We start from the raw sequence: 17,233 nt of genomic DNA on the forward strand, positions 1-17,233 counted from the left end.
CTAAGGATATCAGCAAGACAAAGTTTTATCAGACAGACTGAAACAGGTATTTTATTACACTGGGTTTTAATCTAGAAGAGACACTATAACTTGAAATTTTCTGCTTCCAATCTGAAAAAAACAGGACTCTTATGTCTCTTTTCAGACCATTTCTCCATTTACCTAAGGAAAGATGCTACCTTTCCCTGCAAGCTTTGCCTTGTTCAATCCATCCCTTCCAAAGACCTAAGGGTGTCTGGGGAATGATTTGGCATTTCTACAGTGTCTTTGTTCTTCAGAACGGATTGTCAGAATTATTTTTGTATGCAATTTTGAACAACAACTACTGGTCAAAATGGTCTATTCAGAATATTTCAGTTTCATTTCAGCTCTGGCTATTTGCAGTTGTTCCCATGAAGTATGTGGTATTTCCTCCATTTTCAGTTTGCACGAATCTACTGGTGTGTCTCTCATGATGTGAAAGACTTTGAAAGGCATTGAAATACATTTGGACTTCAAAGTGTTCAGATAAAAAAAAGAAAAAAAAATACCAACGTAAACTGATCACACCAGCATTCTTGTAAAGTGTGTTTGAAAAGTACCTATGTTGAAAGACAGAGCTTGTAAGGAAAAAAATCAGGTGTCTATCAGTAGCTATTTTTTTCTGCAGCATTATCCAAGCTTTAAGGATCTGCTTAACTGTGTCATACCTGTTCTGGGGACATCACTTTGTGCTGAAAGAGGACCTCACTTGTCATTTTTATTTGAGGTCATTGTGTCAGGATATATTCCTTTTCTGCCATGCAAAGATCCATCTCTCTTAGAGTTTCTCAATGCCCAGCATTGCTGTAAACACCTATTCCCACCCACAGAATATATATCTTTTTGCTCTGCAGAAAGACATTTCATAACACAGGAGTGGAAAGAGAGAATGAGTTGTCACTGGAAGGAATGAAAGATGGTTTGTTGTTTATTATCAACAAACCCTAAAACGGGAACATCAGCAGCTTGGACTAAGTTGCATCTACCATAGTTCCATACCTAGTTCTGAAACCACAGAGAATTTGAGTTTGAAACAACCTGATATGCCTGGAAACCTGGTACTAGATTGACAAAATTCAGAACAGTCTGTGACCAGAATAAGTAAGTTGAACCAGTAAAAGAAGACTAAGACAGTTCACACTAATCAGAAAGACAAATTCCTTCAACCAAGTTCATCTCATCCCACTCACAATTAGAACTTCTTTCAATTTTAAGAGAGGGACAGGAGATTTTACTGAAAAAGTGGGATAAAGGCGTGCTCTGTACAGTATCCTAAAAGTAGCTTTGAGCCTGAGCAAACCCTCCATGTTACGAGAAGGGGCTGTTTGTGATGCTGCATCTGGCTGTGGACTTCCCTAGGAAATCACAAGACTTAACAAGTGCTTATGAACTGACTCACGATAACTAACTGTGTTCTGTGAGGTACAACACATGCCTGGTGAAGGACAAGCCTCTGAGTCCCTGTCAAAGTGGACTGAGAGAATGTGTTTTCAGTGCAACAGTGAGCTTCCAGTCAAGAAGAGATACTGTGGAAACACAGATGGGCATCTGAGCACTTACGCAAATATCAGGCTAATATTCAAGCATCTGTTCCATGCTGGTTTTCTGCTTCCATCCTTATTGCGGGATTTAGGCACTTTCCAGAAGAGTATGCACTGGCACTAGCAAGGCATTACTTATTCCCATGGGCAGAGCAGCACATTCCATCTGATTTTAGGACTTTAATATTCTTTAACAGAATGTTATTTTCACTTTGCTTTTTTTCCTCCTCTTTTTAAATACATGTAGACAGGAAATCCATATTTATACATATATTTAATCCATATTTATATATATAAGATTAGCAGTACTGAAGAAATAAACCTGGTACCAGGAATGAAAACTCATAAGGCTTGGGACCATCTGTGGAAGAACCACTCTTAGAAATATCAATATTTGCCACATTATCATCCCTTGGTACCAAGAAAACTCCATCTCTTGACCAGTGAAGTATTCCCATAATGGCAGACTCTGAGCATGGCAAAGAACAGCATCTGCAACTGGGAGCCTTCTGCAGTGTCTTGAGTCTATGAGGGTAAAGAACAAGACCATGAATTTTGCTGTAAGCTCTGAGGGGAGTCAGCATAGGCAGCAGAGGACAAGTAAGACACATTCAGAGTTGTTCATACTGCTGCAGGGAGCTGTATCAGCTGAACTCTCCAAAGGGTCATCACAGTCTTTTAATCCAAACAGAAGGTGACGAAAGCTTGGCTATCCATGGCCAGGACACTTTGGGCCAGGATCGAAAGGAGTCTTCTAGCCAAATGGGGATGGCAGAGATCTCTGCCTCAGTGTGCTCTGTCCATGACAGAGGGCTCTGAGACTTTTCTTAGAGCACTGCCTGAACAGAGGGTTTGTGGCTGCTCACAGTATGCAAAGGCTGACACAGAGGGTCCATGAACTATTCACAGTGCTTTCTTTTGCCTGCCAGCGTAATCGCCATCTTCCTTGAGTTCAGCTTGCACAATCTGCTCTTCATCCACAAAGCCCATCATATCCAAGAGATGAGCCACCCTGATCTAATGAGCTCAGCATAAGCAAGGAATTAAAGCAGATTTCTCTAGACCTAGAACTGAGGCATCTGGGTTCACATTCTTCCCCCAGAGATTTGATAGGAGTGCACTGAGAACTGCTCCAAGGGGTCTCTGTAGGTGGTGCCACGCAGGCTGGGAGCATGCCAAGAGTTTTGGTGTAGACCTATAGGCTACTTACCAAGGTTACACATTCCACAAAATGGAATAGGCTATTCCCAAGCTGAGTACTCTTCTTTATCTTCTGACGGCTGGGTTGCATGCTGTCCTTTTTAAGGCTACTCCATTTTTGATAGCTGTGTGCTTTTTCTCCTACCACTTCTGCTGTAGGACCTTGAATTATTGTGGTTGCATTTGTTGTGTGGTTATTTTAAGAGAAAAGGGTGGGTTTGAGGTGCAGGTATAGAGCTGGCACAGTGCTACACTACACAAGCTGCAAGAAGAAGATCCCTCAGGGCTGAAATATATCACTCTACTGTCTTTGAGGTGCAGCAATCCACAGATTTCAGATCTAGATCTGAACTGTCAGTATAACCTTAGCACAGCATGTTCCATATAAGCTTGTAATTTAAACTGCCATGAAGAAAGAGATGATGAAAAGAGATTTATGATGAAATGTGTGGACACGGCTGGACAGTGTTTGAAGGGTTAAAAAGAAGTTTAAAAGGAAAAAGTCAACTGAGTGAAAAGAAAATAATTTCCTGGTCTAGCCAAAAGTGCAGGTGAAAAAAGACTTGTTTTGGATGAAACCAGAAAATGTGGCATGGATCAGGAAATAAGCTGTTTATTTCACTGTAGCTTGAGAAATTTAATTTATGTGTCCAGTGTTTCCTTTGAATGTCAATGTCATGTTTTGTTTTGAGTTATTTAATTCCATTTTAAAACATATACATATATTTTCTTGTTTTCTGTGCTGGGTTGATCAATTCTAAAAAGAGTATGAAAAGGTTAAGGTTTGTTTAGGAAATGTCAAAGTGAAAGATTTCAGTGTATTAAAAACTTTTTAATGAAAATATCTCGTTAGAACTCCTCCATTACCCAGGTTTTCTGTTTATTTATTGCAAGGATTTTCCCCTAAGGACAGGGTAGAATACTAAGAAAGGTGGTTTAGTCAAACCTATTTGCTACATCAGGATGAAACAGGAGAGTGTTCTGCTCTCCCTAGTCTCTACATTTTAAAGCCATTTTACCATTCTTCATGATGTGATTTTCCTTTTTTAGGGTGAACTATCAGTTCGTCATTTTGGTGTTCACTTTTAAAGCACTAAATCCTACTTACATTTCTGCCATGTAAGCCACAATTTAGCCCAGCCTAAGACTTCTTCTGTGTAGATCTTCTGTAGCTCTAGGCAACAAGGTGAAATCTGACTGCAGGCCATAATATCTCCAAAACCCAGCTACAGTACTTGCGAGCTTTGCTTTGGCCCAGAGTATTTTTCTCTCAGGAACAAAAAAAAATTGTAGAGACATAATATTTTGAAGTTTTGCCAAAAGCTGCTGGAGTGACCTTAGGGAGACCACTGGAAGTTTTTTGCATTGGTTCCCCATCTGTAAAATGGAGACAAATGACACCGAACCACACCACCAGCGGGTATTTTGAGGCTAAATTATTTAATGTTTCCAAGGCTCTCAAAGCCTATAGTGGTGAGCTTGGTAGAAAAGATGACATGTTACATAAATGCATTACACAGGCCCGTGCAATTAGAAATGATAATAAACTTACTCTGTTCATGTGCCGGAGATAGTTTTTAAATATTAATAATGTGGGGGGGCTGTTGATGTTGTTGTTTTTCCAAATGCCAGATGTGCTGCCTCTGCCTCCAAAATGAAGAAGGGCAGTGGGAGCTCATCTGAAAAAGCAAAGCCACTCAAATATTTACATGTTACATCCGTACAGTGAGAACTTCAGCTCACCAGAAGCAACACCAGTAACCTCCATCAACAACTTTGTAGAGACAAAGCAGTCATTGTTAATCCACACTGGCTTTTGAAGGTCCCAGACAGTGCTGTTCACATGTGAGCTTCTTTGTTACCAAAATGAGAAAACAAAATCCAAGAATGAGTTTTCCTGAAGACAATGTCTCATCTCAATATAGTGATAGGTGTCTCCAAGGCTCTTCTCTCTCCCAGGGATTTTCCTTTCTTTCGCAGAGCACAAAGCTGCTGCCAGAGTTTGGCTACCAGCAGCACCCCTTCCTCCCCAGGATGCTGCTGTGTACTTCACAAGTAGAGAGCTGTAGCCAGAAACTCAGATAGCTCAGTTTGGGGTTACCCCCACCGTAGATTTCTGTTGTGTCCTCTTCCTGCATCCATGGCCAACCCATTAATGCACTGTGGCCAAGCACATGCTTGTTCATGGGCTTTACAAGAATGTGTTGTCATACAAACTGGGGGTTGATGATGCTGATGGATGGTCAGGAGGAGGATGGATGGCACAGGGACAGCAGAGGTGCAGAACACACGTGCAGCAAATCATTTGGCTGTAGACTGGGGAACTCAGTCATCAGCCAGAAATGGAGATACACATTTCTTGTTCAGCCCTCTCATGTGGCCACAAACCAATGAACTTGCTTCAATGGCCATGTTCTCTATGTTGATCAGCTATGAAAGAAGATAAATATCCCCCAAGTGTACTGAACTTTTGCTCACAAGGTCTAAAGACTGCAGGATTGCAAATGCTGTGCAGCACTCATTCCATAATGAATTCATTGTCAATGCTCACAGGCAATGTGGACATGGCCAGGAACAAAACTCAGGCTGAGGAGTTGATCCAAAGTCTTCTAAAGTCAGTGGTTGTTCTTCTAAGGACTAGAGCAAGAGCCCTCTTAGGAAGGTAGGTGGGGATGGAAAGTGCACTATTCACCAGGGTTGTGGCATTTGCAAGAGAATGCAGCAATCACAGGCAGCCAAATTGTCACCCATGTTTTTGAGAAGCTGGAGAACATGTCTGCTGTGGTTCAGCGGAGCTAACTGCATACAAGTTTAATCCTCTTACAATTTCAGTCCGTGGAAGTGCTCACACTGATTTCAAAATAAGCAGGGGTTTGGCTCAGAGTGACTACTGACCATCACAATGGCACAGCTTTAGCTTACCTTACAGAGGGTGAAGAGAGCAGAAAAGAAAGGGGTGGTGATAGGGAACAAAAGGACAGAGCTTAAAGTTAGCTCCTGCTGAAAAGGACATGTGATAGCTGCACTTGGATGAGTTTTTCCAAAGCACAGAAACAAAATCCACACCTTGCCTAAACAACACGAGCTATGCTCGTCCTGTAAATAGGAAGACAGAACAAGCAGGCTCTAATTGTCTTGCAATGGCCCTCCCTAAAGCTGCAGCATTCTTTACCTGTAGTCAAGCAGCTCCTCTAAAAGCCTCAGCTCTTTTCCTGCATTTGCACACATCAAAGAAATGACTCCCAGTATGATCCTCACAAGCAAAGTGTCCTAATGATCAATGCGGGAGAATGGCAAATGCGCTTGGCATCACTGTGTGAAGTCAGTTTTGATCCATGGAGCCATTCAAACCAGCGCCGGTGATTAGTAAACCACATTCTGCAGTGCATGACATAAGATTTCTCCAGTTGAAGAAAGGACTAAGTCGTGTCTCTGGAACAAATGCCTCCATGAAATCTCTAGGCCATCCATAAACCAGATTCTGGGATGAAATTTCTGCCTTAATTCCAGCCTCCGTGGGAATATGAAAAGGGCATAGTGATATGTGTTAAATCTATGCACATTTTTCTTTGCTTCTGCATCCAAGGTTTTTATAAGCTGTTCCATACAGTCTGTACCTTTTAAGACAGCAAGGCTGTCAATACATATTCTGGGAGAGGTGTCAGCAGCCCAGTTTTGATCTAATAAAGCCATATCTTTCATCTGGCATTCTGCAAGGATCTGGAGCGCATTTTAAAGGCACTGAGAGAGGCTGCACCTGGTCCCAGTCAAACTTTACAGAAGATAATTGCCAAATCACTATGATAATTAATTAGTGTAATGAAAGATTAATAATCTATGGGCATATCAATAAAGTGAAAGTATAATTTGCTGTGTAATCTGAAATATTTATAAGGTTAATATTTGGGCATGAATCCTGCAATAAGACACTAGTTCAGTCTTCTAAAAGACTTTCCCAGCATAGCTGGTCTGGATGGAGATCTGCACTGTAGGTGTAGCCTCCATAGCCTGAGCCCCCAATCCTTTATTTTGGTTTTACTCAGGGATAGCTTGGGCTTTTCAGTCCAGCTCATCACTGATTGATTTGTGAATGGCCACCCTGGAGACAGGGAACAGAGCCCAAGCCATTGTCTCCAATGGATCCTGAATTCAGCTACCAACAGCAGAGGAGGGTGTAGCGTGGGAAGCTATGGGGTTCCTCTTCCTCTAAGGAATAGATTAGGGGATTTGCAGGAAGGCAGAGCCCACTGAATTATTGCAGGAAAAGAGTAATGAGGCTGTGAGATTAATGTGGGACTGGCCTCTTCAGGAAAGTTTCTACTGCTTTTGGGGGCAGTGGGGCAGAGAGAGGAGAGAATTTTCCATGAAAGAGTGAGAAATAAGCTTAGCAGATATGTCTTTTCTCTCTACACTAAATTGCTGTGTTTATTCTAGCTTCATTCTTTTTTTCTGATGGTCAAATAATCTTTCTGGTTTAACAGACAGAGTCACCAAGAATATATGTGGGCTTCTGTCTGGAGTTGCTGTCCCAGTAGTGTTGTTTTCCAGTAGAGACTGACGAAAACAGCTAACAGAGAAGAGGAGTGCTTTGGGCTCATATTTCTCTGGGTTATAATTCCCTCTCAGGCACAGGTTTAAGGTTTGGGAAGGGGTTCTATCAGAAGTGCTGTACAAATGGTCTTTCACCTGCAAGGTATAAATGAGAAAGTGAATGGCAAGAATTTCAGAAGTTATTGATGGTGAGTTTCAAAGGTTATTTATGAACAAGGCTGTGATTCTATACTCTGTATTCTGGCATGTCTCCTGATGGAGATGTGATGAAGAAAAAAGGCAAGAGGGCTTTGAGGTTTGTGGGTGATCATCCCTCAAACATTTTCTATCCCTGCTGTGTCTTCCTTCCAGATACTGGACCGCAATGACTTTCAGGCACTTCCAAAGCAAATGTGGATTGACCTTGGCTGTGAAAGGCTCTACTATCCCATTAGCAATCCTCTAAATTATCATTAAAAATAATAAAAATAATAAAAATAGTAGACCTCGTCAGCCTTCACTTAAAGGCTATGCATAAGCAATACCTGTGAATTAGCATGGAGCTGTAGTATTTGGGGTTTAATGCTTCACCTGTGTTTTAGATCTGCTTAGATCTAGTCTGAGTATTTGGTTCTATCTACAAGTATTGCCAATACTTACAAAGGACAATAACAATAAAAAGAAAAAAAGATAACTTAAAACCCCCAAAGCCTCTTTGGTATATCTTAAAGGGATATTAAGATGATGTTTTCATTGTATTTTAAATTATGATTTGTAAGTGAATACGCAAAATAAAAGAGGAGCAGAGAGCCCTCTGACTTCACCTGGTGTGACACGAACAGCTCTCAGACAGAGCAGAGTGAGTGCCTCCAACTTGCTGCTTGCAGATTGTCCCCAGTCTGAGCACAATTTTAATAAGGCCTTCAGTAATTCAGGCACACCACACTAATTCAGGCAGCACCATCAGCCACTGAATGCCCTGGGCTGTAAACTTTGTAGTTCACTGGTGTAACTGTGTCCTCCTGATGGGTGCAAAATGGTCTTTTTCCCTCTGTGATGTAGAAAGCACTTGCAGAACCAAAGAACATGTACATTCTCCTCAAGGTCACCTCTAATCTGCTTTCTGGTCACTGTAGCTGCACCTGGGTTTACTGGTGTTAAATGGTTTATAATCAAGGTCCTGATTCTAACAATCAGCTTGGATTTATTGTGAGTGACTGCTGGGGTCATTGCCATAAGTCAGCCATGTTCTCAAGGGTTGGCTCAGGACTGTGGTTAGGTTTGTACTCGATGACAAGTCTGTCTCGGAAAGCTACTTTTCTCCTTGAGTCTGTTCCCAAAGCCTCTTGTCTGTATTCAACGTGAAATTACAGAATCACATAAATGGTTGGAGTTGGAATGGACCTCTAGTAATCATCTAGTCCAACACCCCTGATAGAACGTCGCGATAGAGGGGAAACCCAGACGCTCAATATGAGTGATCAGCAGGAATTCGATTTATTGATTGTACCAGAGCTCCTTATATACTAACAATAATAGGCTACATGCATATTCGTAAAGGCGCATTCTAAGTGGTTCACGTCTACTAAGCTGATCCTAAACTCCTCCTTAGTACCCCTCTTGTGGTCAGCAGTTCTGCTTTTTTCCCTGGCCTTCTAACCACAGATGTCTATTGTTATACTGCCAAAACCTAACCTTGCTGGCTCTGCAAATAGATCCATAATTCAGCAGTAAGACTCAATGGTGGTTCAGTTACTGAGCAAGATACATGTAATATTCTGTAACTTCAGTTGTTACCCAGGATGTGTGGTGCACTGTCTTATGAGACCTTGCTCAGCTAGCTGCAAGGGTCTATGTGCCCGTTCTCATGTAGCCAGCCTCTCAGATCAGTAAACTGCAAAGAATCTGTATATCCCGAATCCATATGTCCCTTTTCACGTAACCAATCCCTCACAAGAACAGGTTCCCTGGAGCAGTTTGCACAGGACCGTGTCCAGGCTGGTTTTGAATATCTCCACAGAAAGAGACTCCATGGGTGCTCTGTGCAGCCTGTTGCAGTGCTCAGTCACCCTCACAATAAGGAATTCTTTCCTCATGTTTAGATGGAACTTCATGTGTTTCAGTTTGTACCCATTGTCCCTTGTCCTGTCACTGGGCAGCACTGCAAAGAGCCTGTGCCCATCCCTTTGACCCCAGCCCTTAGGATACTTCTGTATATTGATAAGATTCCCTCTGTGTCTTCGTCAGGCTAAACAGAGAGACTCAACAGCCTTTCCTCACAATAGAGATGCTCCAATCCTCATGAAACACAGGATCATAGAATTTCCTGAGCTGGAAAGGAGTTGTTGTCCACCAGGATTCCCAGGTCTCTCTCTACAGAGCTGCTTTCCATCAAGTCAACCCCTATTGGTACATGGGGTTATTCCTCCCTCACCTGAGAACATGATAGCTCTTTGTGGACCGAAATCAGCTTTAGTTAACTCAGTCTTGCAAACGGCCCTTGCGATCAATGAACTGAACAGAAAAACCTCTAATCAACAGAAAAGATGTCTCTGAGGCTTGGACTTCTAAAATTAGAGGAGGAATGGAACCTTAGTAATTACACTGTGGATTTTGACACATTCATGGAAATAATTGTGACAGCAGAGATGTAAACCTGGAGTTAAAACTAGTGATGTGAAGACTGCAGTGTCAGATATGCTAATTTCTAGAAAGGGTCTGAAGGGAGACTTTACTTAACTGTACTTACTGCATTTAATCTGTGTTTCTTCTGAGAAAGAAAAGGATGTGGCTTATTTTTTCTTTCTTTCTCATTGGCTTTTGAGTTAGCTTTCACACTTCATAATTTTTTGGAGTACAAAAGTGTTCCTTAAAAAACATCCTTGATTCTTACAGTGTTGCTTCAGAGACAGAGTAATAATTGGAGAATGAGAGAAATATTTAATCCAACTCAATGACAGGGCCTAGTAGGGTCTCTTGTTTCATCACTTGTCTCTTTCTTCCATGTTGGGTGATATGGATTCTTAGAATACTGCCTTGGGAAGTTCTTGGGCTGAAAAAAATCTGCTTGTGGACATCAGAGTACTATGCTTGAAACATTTGCAAAAAGTTACTGAGGAGTGCAAACCTGTGCTAATAGACTTGCTACACGGGTGTCATGCATCTACTGCAAATACTGAAAATGTTTGTAGTAGACCTCCATACTTTATTTGTGTAGCTTTTAGGGAGGTTCAAGCTGCTGGCACCCTTAGTTCCATGTTTTCTTTACACATGTTTGAGGGGAATGGGAGTTGTATTTCAGGCTATTAGTGCATAAGGGGAGTGTACTAAGAAAATATTAATTGTTGTTGATGTTTTTAAGTTTGGTATCTGGTGCTTGCTGTCTTTGTTTGCAGGCCTTGAAGGACTCAGAGTGCTTCTGCAGAATATGATACTGTACTGTTCACTGTTTTTCACTGACAGTGTCTCAAAATATCATACACACACAAGATCCCTGGTGTAGGAAAGGGGTAGGAAAAATATGGGTTTGTGACAGTCACCTACTTTTAAGAGCATCCCATTTCTACTGAGACTGAGCATGAATATAAGCATAATCCCTCACTGAAGGTGACTGGGAGCTGTGCAGGCTGGCAAGATGGTAGCTAATGGCTAAAGAGTTAATGCTTTGCTAGTGGAAGGAGATACTACTTATATTCATTTGCATGGTTGGGAGCGAGCCTGGACTATTCGTATGAAATTACTCCAGCTTTTGACTTCTTGCTCTTATCTGTTCCACCAGACTTTCTCTCATGACCCCATCTTTTCCTACTCATTCGAATTTCCTGCCAAAAGAGGAGCGTGCAAGGGAATGCTGTCTGCTGCTGCTTGTGCTCTTCTTCCTTGACAAAATAATGGTTTGCCTTCAGGCTGGAGACTAGCAGTAAACTGACACAGGAATGGTATCGGGCTTTTTTTTGTTCCTTGTGCTCTCTGTTGCCGTACTCATGATGTCCCATTGATGATAGCAACAGTGGGGACTCTAAAACAGACAAGAATCCTCAAGCTGGGGAGTGTGCTTTGAAGTGGCGGGTGGCCTTGGCTGAATTGTCTGCTGTTAAGCTCCTAATGTTGCCATGGATGCAGCAGTGGGAGCAATATGGGAGGGAGGGAATGGCTCTCTGGTCCAAAGTAGCTTAATACTGTAGGCAAAAGCAGCAGCAGAGGGGACTTGATCCAATTTATATGAGCTGGGGAAAGGAGCTGCTTAGTTCTGCTGGCTGTCTTTGAGAGCTGAGGACAGTTGGTGTACTTGCTAGATGCATACAGGGTCCTGTCTGCCTCCTGTGCCTGAGGGCAGGTGCCTAAGGTGGCAATATACTTGACAACTCACAAGGTGTCATACCATTAGCCTGTAATCTGCAGTGACTCACTGTGCGCCTTCTGTGCAGTACTCCCTGAGCGGTCTAGCCAGAGAGAGAGTGCTTTCAGGTCACACAGGTCTCTCATCACTGTCTCCTGTTGATCTTAAATCAGCACAAATTTGTAGCATGTTGTAAATGGGGCAAATGCAGCAAGTTGGCCACTGCCTCCCTCCTCATTACCATGAGCAACTCTGTGAATCACTGTCTTGCACAGCTCTCCCCTCTTGGAGGATGCACTAGATCCAGAGTGCTGGCAGTCTCTTCCCCCCTTCACCCTGACCTGCCTGCATATCCCATGGAGAGACAGGGATAGTGCAACTCTGACCTTCCATGCCATGTCCTTCCTCCCATGTCAGACAAGTTCTGCAGAGCTCAGTGACTCCTCCTCACCTACTGCCAGAGCTTCTTTTGCTCTCCCACCCACAGCTCCCTGTGCCATGGATTAGGAGTTGCAAACACACAGGAGAGGGTTTCTGCAGCACAGAGTCTGCTCCACAAGGGAACTGCAGCTCTTTGGTAAGTGCCCAGAGAGGACTGGTGCCTCTGAGTTTCCACAGCAAAGAGAAGAAATCCATGCAGGCACATCCTCAGCTCTTTTCCCTCTCTTCTGCACTGTAAGAATATGGGTCTGCCCAGTGCTATCCTTGCATGGGCCACCACCAAAGCTCCAGCTCTCTGAGAACCAGCCAGTAAGCAGGGCTTTGCAGAAGTCCTCTAAATATAGTGAGGTGCTCCTCTAGTCCCACTGATTCTGCCTATCTCTTTTCCTGTCAGTGAGTGTGAGGAGAGAGACTTTGTGTCTGACACAGGAAATATGATTATTTCCCAGGGACGTGGTGTGGGGCTATTCACTGGTGTTCTGGACCTTTGCCTTCTGCACTCAGCATACATGTAGGAAAACTGGGATATACCCATTTGCCTGGAGGAATGAAATCTCCAGCAAGACACCAAACAGTATTTCCAGTTCCAGCTAGTGCTCACTGCTGTATGGGAAGAAGAGCAACCAGTGGGAGCAAGAATACTGAATTTCCACATTTCACTAAGTGAATGGCTTCAGAACAAGTTGTTCCCGAGTTATCACATCAAAGGCTTCAAACTATCTGCAGCACAAACACACCCACTTTAGGCAAATGAGCTTTTTGTTCCCTCAAAACTCAGCACTTCATTCAAGTATCAGCTTTTCCACATCCTAGTCCCTGAAGCTATGGATGTATAGAATAATCCTGCGATGAATGCTGAAAAGGCCTTAGTCAAGTGCTGAATTTGTCTCTTGAGCAATGTCTTAACGGGGGTGGAATGGCTCAGTTTGTTGCAACCTCAGATGCTCAGATCAGGAATCTGGGCATAGGAGAAACTGAGGTGCCCAGTTTTGTTAGAGTGGGGGCTGTCTCCAAACCTGTTGCATGTGAAGGGAGCAGCTTTCTAGACTTGCTTATACTGGAGAGGCTTGAACAATCTAACTCTTGACAGCAGCCCCACAGCAGCTCACACAAATCCTGCCATGCTTAAAGGTAAGAGTATAGCTTATGAGGAAAGCCACAGGGCTTGTGATAATCAAGATCCACTAGTCTGGAGAACTGGGATGAAATTTATCTGGGCTTCTAAGATAAGAATTGGATGTTACAGAGCAGGCTCTGCACACGAGACACTGGATGGCTGCAGCTGTCCCTTCGAGATCTCTATGGACTTGAAGTCTTTCATAGTGGGACAGTGAGAGGCATGTGCTAATCAGAGACCTGTTCACATAATCTTGTGGCTGCAGAGAGCTAACTGCTTTGCAATCTCTCATTTCCATCTCCCTTCAAACTTAATCTGAAAACACCTGCTCTGATAACCCTCTCTCCCTGACTGCTCTTGTTTCCTTGATATATGAAGGCTTCAAGTAATTCTTTGTATGAGGTTTCAGCAACACGGTCTTGCTGCGTTCTGTCGCTTGCTTAGCACTGCTTGTGGTGCATCACCAGGCCATCTGCAGGCGACCCATCACTCAGTGTAGTACCAAACTGAACTGTGCTGCAGTGTTCTGTTTCCATGTATTGTGAATGAGTCGTGCCTGGGCAGGTACAGAGAGCAGAGTAAGAAAGGAAAACCCTGTTATTGCACTCTGAGGCAGCTGTGTCCTCTCACACCAAGAGTTTACAGATGCTTCCCATAGAAAATGAGTCTGATGACAGGCAACTGTCCACGTGGTGGGCTTGGGCCTTTCACCATGCACACACAAGACTTAATGGCAGTGGAGCTGCTGCCAGTGGGACAAGCACTCCTGCTGAACCAGGTCTCCAGGGTCAGCCATCACTGCTGGCTCTGGGATGAGTCAATCCCTCTGTGGACCCATGCAGGCTTGTTTCTGGTGTTCTGTCTTCTTCTTTTTAGTGGTACTGAAAACTCTGGAAACAAAATTCCATCCCCTGACAGCAGGCCAATTCAGCTGCAGATTCCTTTGTGCCTCTGCCAGCAGCTCACACCAAATGCAGAGCTTGAAAGAGTGCAGCATCCAAGTTTCTGCTTCTATTTCCACTGAACTCTCTTTCGGGAGAGAGTGATTCTTCTTTCGGGATGAAATTGCTCACACTTACTCTAAGTCCAAAGGATTTGTTTAGGAGTTGTCAGGGGGCTTTTGACAAAATTGATCTGGCTATTTCTGAGTTACACGGGGAGAAATATTTTTTAAAAGGAAGCTGATTATATTTTTAAGAAATATTATAAAGATCAAGCTTGTCACAGATTTTAAAAAAAGATTTTATTTTCATATATATTTGAATCTATTGTAGCTGTGTTTTTCAGAAGTTAGTGAACTAGTTAAGCCCTTGACTAGTGAACTCAAAATGAACTACAAGCACCAACATATCAGTTAAACTCATTTTTCCTTCACAAACACCATGGGAGTGAGGAATTTCAAATAAGAATGTAACCATACAGCTGGAAGCTGTATCTCAGAAGCATTTTCCCCTAGACTTGATTTCATCAGCATAATTTTAAGCTTAGCTTCAGTGACCCTGTCCACCAGCCCACACGTGTGTGACGTACTCAACCACGCTTCTTCCCAGAACATGCTTGCTCTGCCCTTTGCTGTCCCCGTGGCCCCCCACCAACATTCCCACTGACACCACGTGGTTCAGCAGCAGAGAAAAGATACAGGGACACCTTCTTTCAATGTACAGCCACAGGCTGCAAAGACACCAGTTCCCATCAGGTCTGGATTAATGATTCCTGAAGCGAGTTATTCACTCACAACTTAGCTAAGAGTGTTCAGTCAGGCTAGAAATTTTATTAATGAAAGGTTAAAATGGGAATCTTTTTCCACTAGAAAATACCAACTTGGAAAAAAAAATTGCCTGAGGGATTCATTTGGTGTGTTTAAAAATTTCAAGGAAAAAGCATTTTCAACTAGTCTTTTAGAAGCTTTTCGTCAGAGTGAAAATGCATGCCAAGTACAGCAAAGGACTGGGGTTTTTTTCATACAGGTTTTAAAAGTGATTAAAATAAAATGTGTTCAGTAAAACATATTTTGGATTTTCAGATTCTTCAATTTAATTTGAGAATTAAATTCCTTTTCATTTTGGGCTGAGGAAAATAAATATTAATCAGCATGACATTTATCTTGCATGCTTAAGATATAAGACAAAAGGAGCATGCTCTGTCTCCTTCCTCTCATTTGCCAAGAACTTTTGAACTAGTCCAGTTTTTTGCAAAACAGCATGGAGAGAAAAGAAAGTTCTACTTTCTCTTGATACAGATATTGAGTGAAGCACCTGTTACTAAAATACAGAGAAGCTTCTTGCAGCTGAACCCTGCCCAGAGGAAACAAGACTTCGCTAACCATCATGAAACGTGCGAACGTGTGAATGTTCTGGGGCTGCAAGAAAGACTTCACACCCAGCTCTGATTCGGTGTGTTTGAACTAGGATGGATTTCAGGAGTTACAGGTAAGGATGACACGGCTGAAGAGATTCATTGGGAGTAATGAACTAATCAGGAAATATATATTTGGTTGACAATAGCAGCAGAATTAAAGTGCCTTTGTCTGAAGGCATGCGTTTGTAAAGAAGTTATAACCTCAGTAAATACACAGCTTCCACAAAGTAGTACATGTGACTAAGCAGTCTGTGTTGCTTTCTGTATCTGCTTTGCTTCATGGTGCTGGACAAGCTGTTTCACTTCTTTCCTTTTGGATATCTTTGTTAGGTGGTGTGGACTTCTCGCTTACATGTTTATTCAGCATCTATCACAGTAGGAGGCCCTGGATGTGACTGTAATACAAACAACACTGACAAATCCGTGTTTCCATGGTAGGCTAAAAATCTCTTCCTTCTGTACCAAATAATGGCAAGGGTAAAAGGTACTTACTTTACATCCATAGATCAAAAACCTTCCTGAGCACTTCCTGTAAAAGCTTTCCTGTAAAGTGGCACTGACTTAAATTGTGCTATGTGAATTGGCAGCCGGTTGTGGTCTGAACTTTTATCTCCTGGATGCTAATTTTGTGAACACTGTCAGTTTCTGTGGGAAGAAAGATGGTAAATCTTCTGTACACTTTCCCAAAAAAATAAGGACACATCTATCGGTTGTAATGTCCAAAGATAAAGAGTGGCAGTGATTTTTACCCAGTCCAGCTCACCAAAACCCAGCTTCCGCATTCCAAAATCGAGAAGAGCTGTTCCATGGTGGAAGACCAGTCCTTTGCATTACCTACATGAATCACTGTTTGCTGAGAAAAAGAGAGGGTATCCTCCTCCTTACAAATATAAAATAGCTTTCCCTTCACTGCATTTTAGAAAAGTGCAAATACATGCTACATGTCCAAACCTTTTCTACTCAGCTGGAGAAACACAGGTACAGCTCTTGTCATGCCTTTAAACCTGGTTGCCTGGTGTTCTCAGAAGAGACTCCAGACCATGGTGTGGGTCTGCTTCCACTCACCACATTGGGCTGGCTTCCAGAAGGAATGCTCCTCAGAGCTGGACTCCACACATGTATGCGCTGGGCTTCACACAGTACCTGTCTTCCTCTGCATTAAATTGCTCTCTGTGAAAAATATTTGGCAGTTTTTTCCTCATCAAAGTCCAGGTTTTTTGATTCCCAAATAGAAAGCAAGAATTCCCAAGGGAGTCCTTAGGCATGAATACCAGCATGATAGGTAGAAGAGCTTTGCAAGACAAGAGAAAAGGCTGTTAAGTCTCACCTTTCCTTGGTTTGGTTAAGAGCAATTTATTTCTCTGCTGTGACACTTGTTTGGGGCACATAGTGCTTTTAAGCACAGCCATCAAGTTTTCTTAGTTTGAAGCACCTGAGTCTTGAGGGAAACATCAGTCTTCCAGGACTGCTACTGTCTCTCTTCCAAACACAGTTCAGAAAATGGATTTTTTTCATGACAATCTTCAGTAGTGTTGGAATGAAAATACTGCAGCAGCCTTTAAGCATAAACTTCAGCCTCATCTTCTTTTCAGCAAATTGAAATTCTCTTCTCATGCACTGTAACCTGTATATTACTTCTTGATCTTGATGCTGTTGCCTCTAGGCTGACGTCTTTTTAGACCCAGC

General features: G+C 42.6%; 1 long non-coding RNA gene across 1 annotated transcript in view; it reads left to right on the forward strand.

Annotated features, from left to right (window-relative positions):
- The window catches only part of LOC104687060, a 114,490-nt gene that overhangs the window by 82,204 nt on the left and 15,053 nt on the right, over positions 1–17,233 (forward strand). Inside the window, exons 3-4 of the long non-coding RNA XR_002044684.3 lie at positions 15,429–15,618; positions 15,878–15,981. This is a non-coding gene — a long non-coding RNA (uncharacterized LOC104687060). The remainder of the gene's footprint in view (positions 1–15,428; positions 15,619–15,877; positions 15,982–17,233) is intronic.

Source organism: Corvus cornix, chromosome 1 (genome assembly GCF_000738735.6).
Source record: "Corvus cornix cornix isolate S_Up_H32 chromosome 1, ASM73873v5, whole genome shotgun sequence".
Lineage (NCBI taxonomy): Eukaryota > Metazoa > Chordata > Aves > Passeriformes > Corvidae > Corvus > Corvus cornix.